At 43.5% G+C, this 20,250-nt stretch overlaps 1 protein-coding gene across 1 annotated transcript in view; it reads right to left on the bottom strand.

Moving 5' to 3' along the window:
• LOC139416950 (arginine-glutamic acid dipeptide (RE) repeats a) overlaps positions 1-15,460 on the bottom strand; it is a 347,908-nt gene extending 332,448 nt beyond the window's left edge. Inside the window, exon 1 of the mRNA XM_071166149.1 lies at positions 15,184-15,460. The gene's annotated coding sequence lies outside the window, so the exon portion shown is untranslated. The remainder of the gene's footprint in view (positions 1-15,183) is intronic.
• Positions 15,461-20,250: the final 4,790 nt, after the last annotated feature.

Here is a 20,250-nt window from a genome sequence, read left to right as displayed (position 1 = left end):
AGGAAGGGACAGAGCCGGGGGGAGGAGGAGGAAGGGACAGAGCCGGGGGGAGGAGGAGGAAGGGACAGAGCCGGGGGGAGGAGGAGGAAGGGACAGAGCCGGGGGGAGGAGGAGGAAGGGACAGAGCCGGGGGTAGGAGGAGGAAGGGACAAAGCCGGGGGAGGAGGAGGAAAAGGCACCAGTATCAGCAGGCTAGCGTAGCTACAGTATCAGCGGGATAGCGTAGCTACAGTATCAGCGGGATAGCGTAGCTACAGTATCAGCGGGATAGCGTAGCTACAGTATCAGCGGGCTAGCGTAGCTACAGTGTCAGCGGGCTAGCGTAGCTACAGTGTCAGCGGGCTAACGTAGCTACAGTGTCAGCGGGCTAGCGTAGCTACAGTGTCAGCGGGCTAGCGTAGCTACAGTGTCAGCGGGCTAGCGTAGCTACAGTGTCAGCGGGCTAGCGTAGCTACAGAATCAGCGGGCTAGCGTAGCTACAGAATCAGCGGGCTAGCGTAGCTACAGCGTCAGCGGGCTAGCGTAGCAACAGTGTCAGCGGGCTAGCGTAGCTACAGTGTCAGCGGGCTAGCGTAGCTACAGTGTCAGCGGGCTAGCGTAGCTACAGTGTCAGCGGGCTAGCGTAGCTACAGTGTCAGCGGGCTAGCGTAGCTACAGTATCAGCGGGCTAGCGTAGCTACAGTATCAGCAGGCTAGCGTAGCTACAGTATCAGCAGGCTAGCGTAGCTACAGTATCAGCAGGCTAGCGTAGCTACAGTATCAGCAGGCTAGCGTAGCTACAGTATCAGCAGGCTAAGCGTAGCTACAGTATCAGCAGGCTAAGCGTAGCTACAGTGTCTTCTTTAGAGCAGTGTGGTGTAGCCTGAGGGGGGAGAGGGGACAGCCAGCAACGTTGCTGTAGTCAGAAGCCCTTCTCATCCATCTGTTAATTAGCGTTTCTGTTGCTTCATTTTGGAGCGAGGGGGAGAGAGACCGAGAGACGGGGGAGAGGAAAGAGAGAGTAGAGAGACCGGGTAAAGAGAGGAGAAGGAGAGAGCAGAGGTAGAGAGAGGAAAGAGAGAGAGAGAAACAGGAATTTAGGAATAAAGGGTTGGTTGATGGAGGAGAGATGAGGATTCTTCTCTCCTCCATTCACTCCCTCCCCCTCTCTCTTCATCCCTCCCCCTCTCTTCATCCCTCCCTCTCTCTTCATCCCTCCCCCTCTCTTCATCCCTCCCCCTCTCTTCATCCCTCCCCCTCTCTTCATCCCTCCCCCTCTCTTCATCCCTCCCCCTCTCTTCATCCCTCCCTCTCTCTTCATCCCTCCCTCTCTCTTCATCCCTCCCTCTCTCTTCATCCCTCCCTCTCTCTTCATCCCTCCCTCTCTCTCTCTCTCTGCTTTATTAAGGGCAGATCCTGCTGATTAACAGTCACGCAGCAAAACAGAAATTTCAATCTTTACAAGAAAACTGTTAGCCAGAACACAGAGGCTCTTTTCTTTTCAACAACAAACCTCCTTTGTTTTGCACTGGCAGAGCTAGATGTGCACATTTTGATTGTGTAGTGTTTAAAAAAAGATTGTTCCAACTCAAAAAAGCACAAGAGGATTGTGTTGAAATTGTTTCTGTCGTTAGAAATTGATATGATTAGAATTCCTTCAACATTTTGTTGAAATATATTTAGATCTCTTTTTTTAAACTTATTGATTGCAACGAAATTGGCCATTTAAAATGTATTCGATTCATATAAATGTCAATAAATATAGTATCGAACATCCGATTTGGACCATAATTATTCCTAACAATGTAAGACATGAGGAATCCAATACAATTATTAAAAGCCACGTCAATACTCCCGAGCCGCAGCTCCATACTACTGGTCAGGCAGAGAACTGACACTGATTGATGGGATTGGCATGGGGTGTGGAGGGTGTCAGTGGGCGGCTTTTGATCATTACATTTAATTCAATGAGTCTTATTCAATGGTAGGAATAAGTTTGGATCAAATCAGATGTTGGGTAATATATATTTATTGAATAATGTAAATCCTAAAATTAAATTAAAAAAAAAAAAAGTACAACTTTTTTTAGGTGCAATTGGTAGGCTTCATTTCTCAGAGATCAAATTACATTTCAACAAAATATTGTTGCAGGAAAGCTATTCTTTTTTATTTTATTTAACTTTTAACTAGTTAAGAACAAATTATTATTTACAATGACAGGGACAGTGGGTTAACTGCCTTGTTCAGGGGCAGAATGACAGAATTTTATCAGCTCGGGGATACGATCCAGCAACCTTTCAGTTACTGGCCCAATGCTCTGACCACCAGGCTACCTGCCTCTAACCACCAGGCTACCTGCCTCTAACCACCAGGCTACCTGCCTCTAACCACCAGGCTACCTGCCTCTAACCACCAGGCTACCTGCCTCTAACCACCAGGCTACCTGCCTCTAACCACCAGGCTACCTGCCTCTAACCACCAGGCTACCTGCCTCTAACCACCAGGCTACCTGCCTCTAACCACCAGGCTACCTGCCTCTAACCACCAGGCTACCTGCCTCTAACCACCAGGCTACCTGCCTCTAACCACCAGGCTACCTGCCAGAGACAGACAGGTTAAGTATTTGTAAATGATTAAGCACAACTAAAGAAGCATCAGACAGAGACAGAGACAGAGACAGACAGACAGACAGGCAGACAGGCAGACAGGCAGACGTTAAGCCTTCGTAAATGATTAGGCACAACTAAAGAAGCATTAGAAACACACAGAGAGGCATTTAAGCTCATTCACACATAGCACTTCAAACCATTTCCTAGAGATCTCTGCCCCCGAGGTAACAGCAAGCATCATGGATGTCACGTCGGCTTTTCTAATTAAACATCTTGATCGAACGCATGTCTCTGTCCCAAACGGAACCCTATTTCGCTGTAAAGTGCACTACTTTTGACCTAAGCCCTGGTCAAAAGTAGTGCACTACATAGGGAATAGGGTTCCGTTTGGGACGCACACTCGGTCGCACCACAGAACAGATGGAATTAAATAGGGTTCTTTCATTTAAAGAAGATATTAAAATATGGTTTCTCAGTGTAGGCTTCATTGGTAAGAATTATACTAGGATAAATACAAATATCCCTCTTCTGGTTGGTCCAAATTAGAAATCACAGAGTACTACTGAAAAGACATATGATTAGTTACCGATTCATTCACACATCCACAGTGTAATAATGTTTGTCGTATAAACAGTGGTCTGAGAGGCACCAGCTCAAACTGCATCGGATTCAACCAACTGCTTAAAGAGAAGCTTTCATTTACCTCAAATCAATAACCGTGTTGACTTGGACCGTCTTCTCTTCTGGCAGCATTATGTTTCCCATGAGCAGAGCAGCTAGTGGTTAGTGTGTGTATGTGTGTGTGTGTGTGTGTGTGTGTGTGTGTGTGTGTGTGTGTGTGTGTGTGGAAAGCTAGCCCGGTGCTGGTGGTGACATTAAAGCTATACAACTAACAGCACTTAACCAAATCCCTGGTGGGATCAGTGAGAATGGTTGGCGAAAAGCATAATTAGTATGGCCCATATGGTTGCTAGCAGAGTGGGGAGGGGGAGGTCTCTGGTGTTCCCTACAGTCTGTTGTGAAGCAAAACACTAAACTGTTGCCATAACACCTGCTCTTACCATGACAGACTGACCAGGTGAATCCAGGTGAGAGATATGATCCCTTATTGATGTCACCTGTTAAATCCACTTCAAATCAGTGTAGATGAAAGGGGAGGAGACAGGTGGTTAAAGAAGGATTTCTAAGCCTTGAGACAATTGAGACATGGATTGTGTATGTGTGCCATTCAGAGGGTGAATGGGCAAGACAAAATATTTAAGTGTCTTTGAATGGTAGGAGGTGCCAGGTGCACCGGTTTGAGTGTCAACAATGTGTCATAATGTTTTGTAGACTCCGTGTAGAATTAGCCTACTGCATGCAGAAAACAACCTTGGTGGTTAGGAGCTACTGAATCATTCATAGAAATAGAATGACTAGATCAGGGAACGCCCAATTAGCAGCCTGATTTCTATGGAGCTAGCTAGATTAGCCTGGTTAAACCAGACTGAATTCCTCTCTCACAAATTTACCAGGCTACAGCTACACAGTTTTAATAATAAAGCTGTGCTTTCTAAAAACTAGTCATAAATATAATTAATAGATTGTGGAAAGCCCAATACTAGCCCAATTCTATTTCTTTGGAGCTAGCTACATAGCCTCCATAGAGCCCAGCATACTGCATTCTCTTGGAAAAAAATAATTGACTGCCGTATTAAAACCAATATCAGCTTGATCGTGATTTGTATATGATAACCATGGGGATTTCTCCTCTCGTTCTAGTGCTAGTCAACCCTATGTATTAGTCTGATATATATATGATAACCATGGGGAGTTTCTAGTGCTAGTCAACCCTATGTATTAGTCTGATTTATATATGATAACCATGGGGATTTCTCCTCTCGTTCTAGTGCTAGTCAACCCTATGTATTAGTCTGATTTATATATGATAACCATGGGGAGTTTCTAGTGCTAGTCAACCCTATGTATTAGTCTGATTTATATATGATAACCATGGGGATTTCTCCTCTCGTTCTAGTGCTAGTCAACCCTATGTATTAGTCTGATTTATATATGATAACCATGGGGATTTCTCCTCTCGTTCTAGTGCTAGTCAACCCTATGTATTAGTCTGATTTATATATGATAACCATGGGGATTTCTCCTCTCGTTCTAGTGCTAGTCAACCCTATGTATTAGTCTGATTTATATAAGATAACCATGGGGAGTTTCTCCTCTCGTTCTAGTGCTAGTCAACCCTATGTATTAGCCTGATTTATATATGATAACCATGGGGGCGTTTCTCCTCTCGTTCTAGTGCTAGTCAACCCTATGTATTAGTCTGATATATATATGATAACCATGGGGAGTTTCTAGTGCTAGTCAACCCTATGTATTAGTCTGATTTATATATGACAACCATGGGGCGTTTCTAGTGCTAGTCAACCCTATATATTAGTCTGATTTATATATGATAACCATGGCGAGTCTCTCCTCTTGTTCTAGTGCTAGTCAACCCTATGTATTAGTCTGATTTATATAAGATAACCATGGGGAGTTTCTCCTCTCGTTCTAGTGCTAGTCAACCCTATGTATTAGTCTGATTTATATATGATAACCATGGGGTGTTTCTCCTCTCGTTCTAGTGCTAGTCAACCCTATGTATTAGTCTGATTTATATATGATAACCATGGGGAGTTTCTAGTGCTAGTCAACCCTATGTATTAGTCTGATTTATATATGATAACCATGGGGCGTTTCTCCTCTCGTTCTAGTGCTAGTCAACCCTATGTATTAGTCTGATTTATATATGATAACCATGGGGCGTTTCTCCTCTCGTTCTAGTGCTAGTCAACCCTATGTATTAGTCTGATTTATATATGATAACCATGGGGAATTTCTAGTGCTAGTCAACCCTATGTATTAGTCTGGATCCTTGTCATTTGCTCAGCTTTATTCATGCAGGTATAAAACAGGGATTAAGAGACATATCTAATGGATAAATTACTAAAATGTTAAAAGTACTTTATATCTAAAGAGAACATCACCGACTAATATAAAGTGTCCCTGGCCAAACAGACTCTTGCCTAAAGCCTAAATGTTGCAGTGCTTTAAAAAAGTGCACTCCATTTCATTCAGTGATCGGATAGTGATATGCCTAGCAATCTGTCGAGCCAACAGGTTTTTCCCAGTCTGAGAGTGGAAGCGGTGTGATCCTCTTTACTGAGTCAAGTTTTGCTGCCTGCACATCAACAGCTTGAGGAGACAGATTTATTACAAATTGATGCATTAGATAACACTGCTGTGCTTCACCAACCACATTTACATCCAGTACCAGTCAAAAGTTTGGACAAACCGACTCATTCAAGGGTTTTTCTTTATTTTTACTATTTTCTACATTGTACAATAATATTGAAGACATCAAAACTATTAAATAACACATATGGAATCATGTAGCAACCAAAAAAAGTGTAGCCATCCTTTGCCTTGATGACAGCTTTGCACACTCTTGGTTGCAAGTTCAAATCCCCGAGCTGACAAGGTACAAATCTGTCGTTCTGCCCCTGAACAGGCAGTTAACCCACTGTTCCTAGGCCGTCATTGAAAATACAAATTTGTTCTTAACGGACTTGCCTAGTTAAATAAAGGTAAAATTAAAAAAATTCTCAACCAGCTTCACCTGGAATGCTGTTCCAACAGTTTTAAAGGAGTTCCCACATATGCTGAGCACTTGTTGGCTGCTTTTCTTTCACTCTACGGTCCAACTCATCCCAAACCATCTCTATTGGGTTGAGGTCAGGTGATTGTGGAGGCCAGGTAATCTGATGCAGCACTCCATCACTCTCCTTCTTGGGGAAATAGCCTTTACACAGCCTGGAGGTGTGTTGGGTCATTGTCCTGTTGAAAAACAAATGATAGTCCCACAAAGCCCAAACCAGATGTCGTATCGCTGCAGAATGCTGTGGTAGCCATGCTGGTTAAGAGAGCCTTGAATTCTAAATAAATCACTGACAGTGTCACCAGCAAAGCACCACCACATCATAACACCTCCTCCTCCATGCTTTACGGTGGGAAATACACATGCGGAGATCATCTGCGTCTCACAAAGACATGGCGGTTGGAACCAAAAATCTCAAATTTGGTCCCAAAGAACAGATTTCCACTGGTCTAATGTCCATTGCTCTTGTTTCTTGTCCCAAGCAAGTCTGTTCTTCTTGGTGTCCTTTAGTAGTGGTTTCAGCAATTAGGCCATGAAGGCCTGATTCACACAGTCTCCTCTGAACAGTTGTTGTTGAGATGTGTCGGTTACTTGAACTCTGTGAAGTATTTATTTGGGCTGCTATCTGAGGTGCAGTTAACTATTGAATTTATCCTCTGCAGCAGAGGTAACTCTGGGTCTTCCATTCCTGTGGCGTTCCTCATGAGAGCCAGTCATCATTGTGCTTGATGGTTTTTCCGACTGCACTTGAATATGTTTTTGAAACGTTCCACATTGACAGACCTTCATGTCTTAAAGTAATGATGGACTGTCGTGTCTCTGTTTATTTGAGCTGTTCTTGACATAATATGGACTTGGTCTTTTACCAAATAGGGCTATCTTCTGTATACCAACCCTACCTTGTCACAACACAACTGATTGGCTCAAACGCATTAAGGACATAAATTCCACAAATGAACTTTTAACAAGGCACACCTGTTAATTGAAATGCATTCCAGGTGACTACCTCGTGAAGCAGGTTAAGAGAATTTCAAGAGTGTGCAAAGCTGTCATCAAGGCAAAGGGTGTCTATTTTGAAGAATCTCAAATATAACATATATATGTTGATTTGTTTAACACTTCTTTGGTTACTACATGATACCACGAGTGTTATTTCATAGTTTTGATGTCTTCACTATTATTCTACAGCGTAGGTAGTAGTAAAAATGAAGAAAAAACCCTGGAATGAGAAGGTGTGTAGTAGTGTAGTCTGGGACACTAGAGTGTAGTCGGTACTCTTGACTGGTACTGTACATTGGAGGAGCCATTACCAGAGAGGAGGAAAAGCAATAGTGTGTGTCTGTGTGTGTGAGATCGGTGTGTGTGTGTGTGTGTCTGTGTGAGAGATCGGTGTGTGTGAGAGAGAGAGAAGAGAGTTCGGTGTGTGTGAGATATCTGTTTGTGTGTGTACGTGTGAGAGAGCGGTGTGTGTGTGAGAGAGCGAGAGAGAGAGCGAGAGAGAGAGAGCGAGAGAGAGATCGGTGTGTGTGAGATATATGTTTGTGTGTGTACGTGTGAGAGATCGGTGTGTGTGAGACATATGTTTGTGTGTGGATGTATGAAAGACTGGTGTGTGTGTGAGAGAGAGATCGGTGTGTGAGTGTGAGAAAGATCGGTGTGTGTGTCTGTCTGTGAGAGCTCGGTGTGTGTGTGTGTGTGTGTGTAAGAGAGATCGGTGTGTGTGTCTGTGTGTCTGTCTGTGAGAGCTCGGCGTGTGTGTGTGTGTGTGTGTGAATAAGTCAATAATGACTTAACCTGACCTCCATTATCCACAGAGCTGCACACAGTATGTGGTCCTACTGGCACCCTATTCCCTATGTAGTGCACGAGGGCTCTGGTCGAAAGTAGTGCATGAGGGCTCTGGTCGAAAGTAGTGCACAAGGGCTCTGGTCGAAAGTAGTGCACGAGGGCTCTGGTCGAAAGTAGTGCACGAGGGCTCTGGTCGAAAGTAGTGCACAAGGGCTCTGGTCGAAAGTAGTGCACAAGGGCTCAGGTCGAAAGTAGTGCACGAGGGCTCTGGTCGAAAGTAGTGCACGAGGGCTCTGGTCGAAAGTAGTGCACTATATTGGGAAGAGTTCAAAGCAACTCACTTCTCCCCCCCTCTTACACGGGTAATGAAAGGGCTGGCTATTACACAGTCAAAGGCTTGACAGAGTGGTGTTTAACACAACACAATGCCTTTAGCTCAGAGAACTACGCTGCTGGCAGGCAGTGGCACGAGGAGCAGCGAAGAGCGACAATGTTTTCTAGTAAAATAGTCCTGTTTTTCTTCTCCTCATCATTCTAGTGTCCCAGACTACACTACAGTAGAGGAGAAGCCCTCCTCATCATTCTAGTGTCCCAGACTACACTACAGTAGAGGAGAAGCCCTCCTCATCATTCTAGTGTCCCAGACTACACTACAGTAGAGGAGAAGCCCTCCTCATCATTCTAGTGTCCCAGACTACACTACAGTAGAGGAGAAGCCCTCCTCATCATTCTAGTGTCCCAGACTACACTACAGTAGAGGGGAAGCCCTCCTCATCATTCTAGTGTCCCAGACTACACTACAGTAGAGGAGAAGCCCTCCTCATCATTCTAGTGTCCCAGACTACACTACAGTAGAGGGGAAGCCCTCCTCATCATTCTAGTGTCCCAGACTACACTACAGTAGAGGGGAAGCCCTCCTCATCATCCTAGTGTCCCAGACTACACTACAGTAGAGGAGAAGCCCTCCTCATCATTCTAGTGTCCCAGACTACACTACAGTAGAGGAGAAGCCCTCATCATTCTAGTGTCCCAGACTACACTACAGTAGAGGAGAAGCCCTGATCATTCTAGTGTCCCAGACTACACTACAGTAGAGGAGAAGCCCTGATCATTCTAGTGTCCCAGACTACACTACAGTAGAGGAGAAGCCCTCCTCATTATTCTAGTGTCCCAGACTACACTACAGTAGAGGAGAAGCCCTGATCATTCTAGTGTCCCAGACTACACTACAGTAGAGGGGAAAGCCCTCCTCATTCTAGTGTCCCAGACTACACTACAGTAGAGGAGAAGCCCTGATCATTCTAGTGTCCCAGACTACACTACAGTAGAGGAGAAGCCCTGATCATTCTAGTGTCCCAGACTACACTACAGTAGAGGAGAAGCCCTGATCATTCTAGTGTCCCAGACTACACTACAGTAGAGGAGAAGCCCTCATCATTCTAGTGTCCCAGACTACACTACAGTAGAGGAGAAGCCCTCCTCATCATTCTAGTGTCCCAGACTAAACTGCAGTAGAGGGGACTATCTACTCACCCCATTAAAAATAGTAGGCTCTCTTACATAGGTCTGCAAATGTGATGATGCACAGAATGCTTCATTATAAAAGGTGCGTTGTTACAGTTTGTTATCAGCTTCTCCAAACTTGAAACGTATGCACTGCTTCTGATGCCATTCCTTTATCACAGTCAACAACACATATTGTACAGTAAGAATAGGCATATAATGGAATGAAATCAATCAACAGTCCCCGGGGCCTATGATTTGTTATTCCGGCCCTGCAGGCGGTGAATTCTAAGACACCGGTGTTCATTGTGCTGAGTGTGTTTTTAACTGCACCACTAGTGCCTAGTGTCACGCGGTGTCATTGCATGTGGCAATCTCCGTTTTTAAAATCAGCTCTGGTACAAAACAGCGGTTCCTCTCGCCTGGCTGTGCTCACCAATCCTCCGGGGTCAACCAAGATAGAGTCTTCTTTTGACTCAAAGAGGCAAAACGGCACATTGAATGGAAAAAACACCCGTTTACTGAGAGATTTGTTGATCTAACAAAACAATAGCCGAAATTCCTGATAACTGTCAGCATAGCATACATTGGGATTTAGGCATGTAGCCTTTCAGATACCAACTAGTTATTACAGTAATGCACTAGCCCACATTGGTAGACTGATCGGTATCACTGCAAAAAAACAAGCTAGAAAAAACCCTGGAAAAGACAAGACAAGACAATCCTTAGTGAGCTTTCTGGGAGAGAAAAATAGCCAAACAGATTCCCATCATCTTGTACCACACGCCAAACACAACCTCTTTGTTGGTAAAGAGGTTCCTGAATTGTTAACGTGGGTAGAATAGTGCTGATAGTATCTGATAGCCATAGTAGTGCCACACAACAGCGCTGCTTTGTCAAACAGAAAGACGAGATAGGATGATCCATCTAGAGCCAGCGTGCCTCGCCTCGTCTGTGATCTCATGTTATGAGAGGTGAAGGGTAGCTGACAGGCTACAGATTATGTATTCACCATGTCAGTGCTGTCTGGCTGGAGTAGAAAATAGAGAGAGAGAGAATGTCTGTGTGTCTCACTTTCTTGGTCTCATTCCTGCCAGGGTGCCGCGGCCTGTGTGTCGGCCCAATATCTTAAAACACCACATGAGAAGCACTGCAACAGCCAATTACTCTGGTTGTTGGCACTCGACACAGAAAAACATATTTTGAGGAGAACAATGAGGACGGACGGACAGACGGACGGACGGACAGACGGACAGACGGACAGACGGACAGACGGACAGACGGACAGACGGACAGACGGACAGACGGACAGACGGACAGACGGACAGACGGACAGACGGACAGACGGACAGACGGACAGACGGACAGACGGACAGACGGACAGACGGACAGACGGACAGACGGACAGACGGACAGACGGACAGACGGACAGACGGACAGACGGACAGACGGACAGACGGACAGACGGACAGACGGACAGAGAGAGTGACAGAGAGAGTGGGAGAGAGAGTGGGAGAGAGAGTGGGAGAGAGAGTGGGAGAGAGAGTGGGAGAGAGAGTGGGAGAGAGAGTGGGAGAGAGAGTGGGAGAGAGAGTGGGAGAGAGAGTGGGAGAGAGAGTGGGAGAGAGAGTGGGAGAGAGAGTGGGAGAGAGAGTGGGAGAGAGAGTGGGAGAGAGAGTGGGAGAGAGAGAGAGAGAGAGAGAAGCCTGCTTGAATTGTTGTGAGAGCATCACATGCTGCCTGCCTGTCAGTAAGGGCTGACAGATGGTTCTTTTTAATGAATGTTCAGCACATGAATGGCCCCATCAAGAGCACTTTGAGGGAACACTGAAAATTCTCTGGACAAAGGAACATTGTCCTACAAGGTAACAATGTTACCAGGCAGATAACAATGAAATAGATATCAAAACACTAGACACAGAGGGCGAAAAAATAGATTATTAAGACAGATCAGACCCGTCCTTAAAATATTAAGTGCAGTCTTGTGTGTAGAGGTAGTCCCTCTGAAGCACAGATAGTGTATGATCGGTGATAGCAGCTGGCCATGGCACAGTTCACTGCTAATAAATAAGCCATCTAAGAAATCTAGCACTGAAATTTTAAGCAGGCGATCCTCTGATGCATTAACTAGGACTGGGAATTACCAGGAACCACACGATACGATATTATCACGATACTTTAGGTGCCCGATACGATATGCATTGCCATTCTCACGATTCTAAATCTATTGCGATTCGATACTGTGGTTTTATTGCGATTCGATGTTCCAAACATATTGCTCATCGTGTCTGTTGCAGAGAGAGGAGAGAGAGAGAGCCATGAGAACACACATTTTAATTAGTCATGGAAATAAAGAGCCCCCCCCCCAAAAAAATTTGACTGCCTATTTAAAAAGAAGATGGAGAACGCGCTATAAAGGAAAAAAATACTGGAGTACAGCAAACTAGCGGAAAAATAATCTCTTGTTAAGTAACTGTATCCCCCCCCCCCCCCCACACACACCCAATCACGAGCACTAACCTGTATCATTTTACTTCATACGTTACAATGACAACGTTTCAATGGAGAAATAGCCCACTAATCAAATGTAACCTATTTATAAAGGCCTTTTTATAACCAGTTGTCACAAAATACCGGGATGCCTCAAATCCCAAAGAAGAAAACTAAATAGAAATGTTAAAAATATATATTTTTTTTAAAAAGGACTCATTCAATTTCAAAACATACCACCACAGATATGGGATATTAGGCGTTTGGCGTTATACCGTTTATACGGTATACTGGGGTAATTCATGAATTTTTTTCGAGGGGGGGGGGGGGGGCATTTGGCTGTGGGGGTGTGTGCTATGCCACTGCTTATAAAACTATAAGTTAAGTATAAACTATAAGAAATCTGAGATGTATCAAATAAATGATATGCAGCTCAGGGATCCAACTATGTATTTGGTTTGCTACCTCATTGGCTGGACACCGGGGATCCAGCTATGTATTTGGTTTGCTACCTCATTGGCTGGACACCGGGGATCCAACTATGTATTTGGTTTGCTACCTCATTGGCTGGACACCGGGGATCCAACTATGTATTTGGTTTGCTACCTCATTGGCTGGACACCGGGGATCCAACTATGTATTTGGTTTGCTACCTCATTGGCTGGACACCGGGGATCCAACTATGTATTTGGTTTGCTACCTCATTGGCTGGACACCGGGGATCCAGCTATGTATTTGGTTTGCTACCTCATTGGCTGGACACCGGGGATCCAACTATGTATTTGGTTTGCTACCTCATTGGCTGGACACCGGGGATCCAACTATGTATTTGGTTTGCTACCTCATTGGCTGGACACCGGGGATCCAACTATGTATTTGGTTTGCTACCTCATTGGCTGGACACCGGGGATCCAACTATGTATTTGGTTTGCTACCTCATTGGCTGGACACCAGCATCAAGCTTCTTGGTTACATCCAAAACATTCAATCCCCTCCCGGATCAATATCCCCGTTGCCAAAATTGTTTTGTGTGTTTAAAAATTGTTTTTTTTTAGCGCCCCTTGTGTGCACTTTCGGTAATACAGTATACCATGGTATGGTACAGAAACGGTATGAAAATCTGGATACATGCCCAACCCTAGAGGATATATGATGACCTCTTTCACTGCAACTCTCTAACTCACTGTTGACTTCCACCGAGACTAAACATAATGCTGTATTCCCAGATAATAGGTGCTGAGGAGAAGATGTTTCTGAAGAGAGATCTAGGCAAAGAACACACACACACACACACACTGCCTGGCTGCATACGAATGCAACATATAAACATATAAACACTGACTGAATTCCCCCCCCCCCATCCATCCATCCTGCCTATTGACAAATAAACCAACAAAGATGTGCCACAGCAGAACAGTGGAGACTTAGGCAACCAGGCACTCACAAGGGATCCTCACTTCACTCAGTCAGTCTGACACACACTTCATAGGAAAAGCCTTCCAGATGTACGCTGCACATCATTCCCTACTCTCCCAGCTGCCATTCCCTGCTTAAATCAATCCTTAAACATTTCCAAATGACTCTCTTGGGTGAATGTAAAGTGTTCTTCTCTCCCGACATTGACACTCGTCAGATAACTCCCTATTCTGTCAGCAGCCATCCAAGCTAACCCAAGAAAATGCCTTGTGCAACGGTAGACAGTACATCGTATGCCTATTTGATGTGTGTGTGTGTGTGTGTGTGTGTGTGTGTGTTCTACTGAACATAATGGTCCCAGACAGTACCCCATTATCATTCACTGCTTGTGGTGAAATCTCCATCAGTCTTATATGCTATGTCAACTGAGTAGCAGTGGTTTCACAATCACTGTACTCTGAGAGCACTGGGAGACAGTGCTACAATAAATTGGCAGGCAAATCAATACAGTGTCCTCAGTATGACAGTATGAAGATCCAATACTCAGTTTGTAAAAACTCATAGTACAGTAGAGTAACAGACATTCAATAGCAAAAAAAAGTTAATTTGATCCATATGTTGAGAACAGCAAGCTACACATATGCAGAACAGCTTTCAAATCAAACCCATAACAATGATACCTAACTTGCCAAATTATAGCAACATTCAGGACAAACATCACAAAGCATTGAAAAACAACAGGTTGAGTTTGAATTAGTCTTTGACAACACTGATGCAGTTCAGGAAATAATAAGTTATCATTTATTAACGCATTGTTTGCGCAACAAATATGTATTAGCTAACTAGTGAGCTAGTTAGATACCAACTCTTATCCTGAAGCATCTATTGTATTTAAATGATGGCTCAGTATCTGAATTCACAGATTTCATTAACAGTTTGCAAGCGAAAGAGACTTGTCTAGAAGCTAAAACCAAGCCATCTCCTTGACAGTCCTTAACAATATCATTGTTAGCTAGCAAATTAGCCGAGTTATTCAAAGTGCAAACAACTAACGTTAATTATCCGAAGTTAGCGAGCTTACCTTACACATTTGGTCAGCTAGTCAAACAAAACCTTTCAAATGTTGCTAGTAAGTTGCTTTGAATGACTAACTTGTTTGCTAACATTAACATCATGTTTCTGGGTAGCTAGTTAGCTAACTATGTTAGTTAGCATAACTAGCTTGCTTGTTAGCTAACAACTGGCAGGTGCAGCATATGGTTAGCTAGCTAGCTACCAGCAGTTGCTAACGTTAGCCTGTCTCTGGTGGAGTTGAATTTGCAACGTTAGCTAACTGTACTGACTAGGTTAGAGATAACATTTGTGATTGAGGTAACGTTAGCTAATCGTCAGTGTGACAATAGCATGGGATCATCCGAAAATCTCAAGGCAATCATTGCCTTTGATTGATGGCTAGCTAACGTTATGTTCACTAGCAAACTGTTAGCAAACTGTCGACTTGATTAAACAGTTCGTTGTCATCGTCACCAACGACACCCCAATCCAGCTAATACGTGATAAAAGCTAAAAAATTAAATAATAAAAAAATTGCTAACTAGCTAAGGTACCTTATTTTTATGACATTACGCCCTTTTTTTTATTATTCATGGCCATCAAAAGCAGGAGTATAATTTAGATAGCCACAGCTATTGCAACACTTACCCTTGAAGAGCTTGTTCTACATCTGTGATTTGTTTGAGATGTGACTGCAACAACAAGTAACAATAATTCAGCCAGCTAGCTAGCTAGCCAAGTGCTGCTGCTGCTAATACAGGAGTAGCTAGCCTAGCTAGCGAGCCACTGTGGGATGTTTTTAATTAAAAACGAAACTGACCACGTTTGATATTAATTCTGTGATAAAATGATGTCGTAGGGAGTAATCGGTGTCGGGGTATTTTCTCTTCAGTTGGCTAAAGAGGCACAGTGTGTGAGAGTACAACTAGCAGAAGGAACCGGTATCTTTGAGAGGTGTACTAAGCGTGACACCTTCTCTTCTTCATTTTCGGATGTGGAGATACTTATTCCATCTACTGGTAAATTACTGCCACCTACTGTAGAAGAAATTAGAAACTCCAATAACGTGACCACCCGAGTTTTTCACGGGTCCACCCGATCCCAAATAACAGAGACCTGACCCGGGACCTGTCATCTGGTCTCCGGTCTATGTAATTACAGCTGATAGACCCAAATGGACCCGAACACGGCTCTGCATAAGATATTTATTCTACGCTAAGTAAGGTAGCAACATTTATTGACTAGCCAATATATAAAACCTATTCATTAACCAAAAGAGCAACTTGGCTGATAAACGTATTTATTTGTCACAATCGATTTTATCTTTATTTAACTAGGCAAGTCAGTTAAGAACATATTCTTATGTTCAATGATGCCTAGGAACAGTGGGTTAGCTGGTCTAGGAACAGTGGGTTAGCTGGTCTAGGAACAGTGGGTTAGCTGGTCTAGGAACAGTGGGTTAGCTGGTCTAGGAACAGTGGGTTAGCTGGTCTAGGAACAGTGGGTTAGCTGGTCTAGGAACAGTGGGTTAGCTGGTCTAGGAACAGTGGGTTAGCTGGTCTAGGAAAAGTGGGTTAGCTGGTCTAGGAACAGTGGGTTAGCTGCCTTGTTCAGGGGCAGAACAACTGAACTTTTTATTTTCTTTTTTTTCTCTACCCGGTTAGCTCAGGGATTTGATCTTGCAACCTGCCTGTTAGGGTACAGGCCTAGTTCTAGTACAGGTACATTACACACACAAAAACAGAATACCATCTTCGTAAGGGTGCTTTTTTAAGCCCATAAGTCAAGACAGTAAACCCATTTATATGCAAGGTAGCTAGCAACCTGTATGCTGTTTATATTTTACATCTAGTACAATAAATGGGTATCACCCAACCAAAGATCTAGTGGAAAGCAAAAGCCATGGTTTCGGTGGCGTTTTAATTGCCATTATAACTTTTGTAATCTCGGCCATAGGTATATAATCAGATTATATATCTATGTTCTCAGCAAACCAGAACCATTTATGTTAGGCCCAATGTCTGTCCATTGGTATGTCCACAAAATATGACACATTTTGTAGAACCCGAACAATCTCTCACTTTGATTTGGACATACACGTTATATACATAAGTATGTGGACACCCCTTCAAATTAGTGGATTCAGCTATTTCAGCCACACCCGCTGCTGACTGGTGTATACAATCGAGCACACAGCTTTACAATCTCCATTGACAAACATTGACAGTAGAATGGCCTTACTGAAGAGCTCAGTGACTTTCAACGGGGCACCGTCATAGGATGCCACCTTTCCAACAACTCAGTTGGTCAAATTTCTGCCCTGCTAGAGCTGCCCTGGTCAACTGTGAGTGCTGTTATTGTGAAGTGAAATCATCTTGGAGCAACAACGGCTCATACACAAAGTGGTAAAACACACAAAATCACAGAAAGGGACTGCTGAGTGCTGAAACAGGTAGCTTGTAAATATTGTCTGTACTCGGTTGCAGCACTCACTACCGAGTTCCAAACTGCCTCTGGAAGCAACGTCAGCACAATAACTGTTTGTTGGCAGTTTCATGACAGCCGCACACAAGCGGCTAAAACACAGATTGATTTGGTGTTCAGTAATAAACCAGAGAGAATGACTAAATCATTCAATATGTTTACTGGGCTGTCTGATCATAATCGGACACTTAATAGTCAGAAAGCTTTCTAAGAACAGGTTGAACCTCTACTGTTAGAAAGCCTGATTAGCTCAGAATACCTAAGAGAATACCTAAGAGTGAATTAATTATTTTGAAACTGCAATTAAGGGAATTAACTGGAATGATCTCTTGTCCTATACAGATGTGGAAGCTGATAGTCAAGTTTGTCTATCCACAATCCAGACTACAATAAATGGTTTCCTAAAGAAAATAAAATCCAAACCTGGCCTCTTCCTTGTCTAAATGGAGAAATCTGGAAATTGATGAAAGAACGAGATTATGCTCTAAAAACAGCCCTAAAATCCAAATTAGAGCATGACAGACGTAGGTTTACCATGTTGAGAAATAAGGTGATGAAAGAAATCAGACAGGCCAAGGCAAACGTTTTTATTAACATAATTGGTGAAGGGAAATTCTAAACTGATCTGGGAGAATCTAAAAAAGTTAACAGGGAAAGGGACAGGGAACAGGGAAAGACCATAGTAACACTGCAAAAAGACTAGAAATCATGGTGAATAACAGTCTAACACAGGATGCAGTCGAGATAGCAATAGCCTTCAATTCCTACTTTATTGACTCTGTCAGGGTACTGACACAGGACAGAACCCCTCTACTAGTTTCTTGGGCTCAGTGCTAGTAAATGACGCTCAACCTGTCTTCATCATAAGGAAGGTTTCTGAGTCAAAGGTGAACAAGGTGATTAGCTCACTAAAGAACTCTAAAGCCAAAGATGTGTTTGGGCTGGACTCTACCTTTCTTAAAAAACTACAACGAGTCACTCATTGGCCCCATTACTAAGGTCACCAACACATCTATTGTTCTGGGGGTGTTTCCAAGGGTATGGAAGTCGGCCATAAAAACGGCCATCTTTAAATCGGGTGACCCTGCTGACGTGAGTAACTACAGGCCCATTAGTATACTACCTGTGGTGTCAAAGGTTGTTGAAAAGTGTGTAGCAGAACAACTGATTGCCCACCTCAACAACAGCCCCTTCACATTACACTCCATGCAGTTTGGCTTCAAAGCGAAACACTCCACAGAAATGGCCAACTGCTTTCTTCTGAAATGTGAAGTCCAAGATGGACAAAGGGGGCTGTGTTTCTGGACCTAAGGAAGGATTTGATACTGTTAACCATGAGATTCTCATCACAAAATTGTCCAAGTTCAACTTTTCCCTCGATGCCCTGAGATGGATGAAATCATACCTTGAAGGCAGAACTCAGTGTGTCAGTGAGCAATGAGCTGTCGCCCACTCTTAGCTATGATGTGGGCGTGCCCCAAGGGTCAATACTGGGGCCCCTCCTGTTCAGCCTGTACATTAATGATCTGCCTTCTGTCTGTACTGGGTCTGAAGTTCAAATGTATGCAGATGATACAGTGATATATGTGGATGCAAAGAGCAAACAACAAGCTGCACAAGAACTCACTACTGTAATGGTCTAGGTTACAAAGTGACTCAGTGACTCGTGTTTGCATCTCAATGTGAAAAAAACTGTCTGCATGTTCTTCACAAAGAGGGCAACAGATGCTACTGAGCCAGATGTCTATATGTCAGGGGAGAAGCTCCAGGTGGTATCTGATTTTAAGTACCTTGGCATCATACTTGATTCCAACCTCTCTTTTAAAAAGCAGGTGAAAAAGGTCATTCAAATAACCAAAATTCAACCTAGCTCATTTCCGATTTATACGAAATTGTTTGACTACAGAGGTAGCAAAACTGTACTTCAAATCTATGATACTCCCCCACTTAACATACTGCTTTAGTTGGGTCCAAGCTTGCCGTACAACATTAAAACCCATTCAGTTTGTCTACAAACAGGCTCTCAAAGTGCTTGATAGGAAGCCCAATAGCCATCATCCCCATTACATCCTCAGAAAGCATGAGCTCCTGAGTTGGGAAAATCTTGTGCAATATTCCGACGCATGTCTTGTATTCAAGATCCTAAATGGCCTGGCTCCCCCTGCACTTAGTACTTTTGTTAAACAGAAAACCCAAATCTATGGAAGCAGATCCACTAGGTCTGCCATGAGAGGTGACTATATAGTTCCCTTAAGGAAAAGCACCTTTAGTAAATCCGCTTTCTCTGTGAAGGCTTCCCATGTATGGAATACACTGCCTTACACTGCCGTATGATGTCTGTTGTCTGTAGCTTGTGAGGTGTGGAAACACTTTGTTGCTTTTAATGGATTTTGTCTTGTTGCTTTTTGTGCTATATTGCTCTGTCTGTATGCTGTGCCTTGCTTGTCCTATGTTGCTCTGCGTGTGCTCACTGCTCAATGATTGTCTGTATTGTAATTAAAAACCTGCTCAGGGACTGCGGTTGAAAAGTAGCCGGCTGGCTAAAACCGTCACTTTTACTGAAACGTTGATTAATGTGCACTGTCCCTGTAAAAATAAAATAAACTCAAACTCAAGCCTTAGATCAACATGTGCAATGCCAAGCGTCAGCTGGACTGGTTTAAAGCTCTCCGCCATTGGATTCTGGAGCAGTGGAAACGCATTCTCTGGAGTGATGAATCCCGCTTCACCATCTAGCAGTCCGACAGCCGAATCTGGGTTTGGCGAATGCCAGGAGAACGCTACCTGCCTCAATGCATAGTGTCTCAATGCAAACTGTAAAGTTTGGTTGGAGGAGGAAAAAGGAATGGCAAATAAGTCTGGCTGCGCAACCAATTGGCAAACGTATTGCAAATTGAAATATCATGTGACTGAAAGAAGAAGAAACTATACTAGGAAACAAAGATAAATTACATGAAGAATGATGGTTAAAAAGTTTTGAAAAGAAAACATTAAATACATTTTTTGGGAAAAAAAGGCAAACTCACCTCCATCATTCATTGAATCGGATGGCTCATTCATTGTAAAACCAACTGATATTGCCAACTACTTTAACGATTTTGTTAATTGGCAAGATTAGCACATTTAGGCATGACATGCCAGCAACGAACGCTGACACTACACATCCAATTATATCTGACCAAATTATGAAAGACAAGCATTGGAATTTTGAATTCAGTAAAGTGAGTGTGG

The sequence above is a fragment of the Oncorhynchus clarkii genome, chromosome 9 (assembly GCF_045791955.1).
Source record: "Oncorhynchus clarkii lewisi isolate Uvic-CL-2024 chromosome 9, UVic_Ocla_1.0, whole genome shotgun sequence".
NCBI lineage: Eukaryota > Metazoa > Chordata > Actinopteri > Salmoniformes > Salmonidae > Oncorhynchus > Oncorhynchus clarkii.
The sequence above is the reverse complement of the archived record's forward strand: the minus strand, read 5'-3'. Positions and strand labels throughout refer to the sequence as shown.